The following is a 1,601-nucleotide window of genomic DNA, read 5'->3' as shown; positions in this document are numbered from 1 at the left end:
AAATAAATAATAATCAAAATAATAGAGATCAAATCTAAAAAAATTAAAAAAATAAAAGATGAAGAAATTATAATAATAATAATCAACATTTCATAAATTATTTCAAATAAAATAAATAATAATCAAAAGAATAAGAACTAAATTTGATAAATAAAAAAATTTCAATAAAAAAAGATAAGGAAAAAGCAAATAGCAATTATAAAAATAAGGAATAAAGTTAATATAAAAATTAAATTTTAAGAGATGAAATCAAAAAATAAATATTCAAAACAAAATATATATAGCAATCAAAAGTTTAAGGATTAAATTTGATATAATCAGCAAATAATGACATTTCTAAATTTTTCACAACTTCCAGAAAGTGTTTTCCGCTCAAATTTTTTAGGAAAATACTTTCCTGAAAATTAAGCTAAATTTTTCTTTGACTAGAAAGTATTTTTCGTTGATCAACTTTTCTAACGATAAATAAACACAAGAAAGTTTGAAAAGTGATTTTTCAGAAACCATTTTTCGGAAAACAAACACAGTAAAAAAGAAAAATACTTTCTAAAAACCAAGTTAATTTATTTTTAATTGAAAAATGTTTTTCGCTGATTAGAAAGTATTTTTTATTGATTAAAAAATATTTTTCATTAATCAATTTTTTTAATAACAAATAAATATAAAAAAATTTAAAAAATAATTTTTTTAAAAACAAATATTAACGAAATAAAAAGCTAATGTCCAAACGAAAGCAAGGGAAATGTTGCTTTTGTTCCATGGCAACTACAGATATCTTTGCTTATTAGTACGGTTTTTTAAAAAATAATAAGTAAAATAATACAGTTTGGAAAACAAAATAGTGAAATAACATTGTTATATTGCAATTACGAAACAAGGCATTATATATATTTATCCAGAATTGATTAAAAAACCAAGCGACTTAGACCTTTTTAGATTAGATTCTGGACTAGGTTGACAACTATAATCCGAAACTTGCTTATAGATTTGGGTTAGCAAGTAAAGGATCTATTTAACTTTTAATTAAGCGATAAATATAAAGTTCCTACTTGTGCAGATGTTTTTTTTTTTTTCTTCTTTATTTTCAATCTAATAGTTGTTTCGTATATTTTTTCCAGATAGATAAATGCATGTTTTAATAGATTTTTAACAACAGTAGCACATGATGCTGGTGCTGTGTTTTCATGACTAAAAATTAAAGGTAATAAGACTATCACTTTTTTTCTTACATTTTTCTTGTAATTATGTGTTTAATTATTCATATTTTCAGTATATTCTTAGATTTATGGTTTTACAATGTGTCATTAGGGAACCATCGGTAAGATAGTGAAACGGAATCCTAATTAACTTGAAACTCTGGTGACTCTACATAATTGTATACTTTTTCTTTGAACCTTGATATACATGTTTAAGAATTAAATTTTTAAAACCATATTTTTTTAGATCAAGCCAGGTTCAAGGTTCTAGTTTTAGATTTTGACTAAATTACTGGATTACCTGGATCAATTTTTTTAAATTAAAACGACGTCATTTTAATAAAAAAAAATAATAGTTAAACCGGGTTTTGCCGAGTCAACCAGGTCACACTTGATTTTTTTTTT

This window comes from Populus euphratica, unplaced genomic scaffold (assembly GCF_000495115.2).
Source record: "Populus euphratica unplaced genomic scaffold, PopEup_1.0 scaffold2801.1, whole genome shotgun sequence".
Classification (NCBI taxonomy): Eukaryota; Viridiplantae; Streptophyta; class Magnoliopsida; order Malpighiales; family Salicaceae; genus Populus; species Populus euphratica.
Note: the sequence above shows the minus strand (reverse complement) of the source record.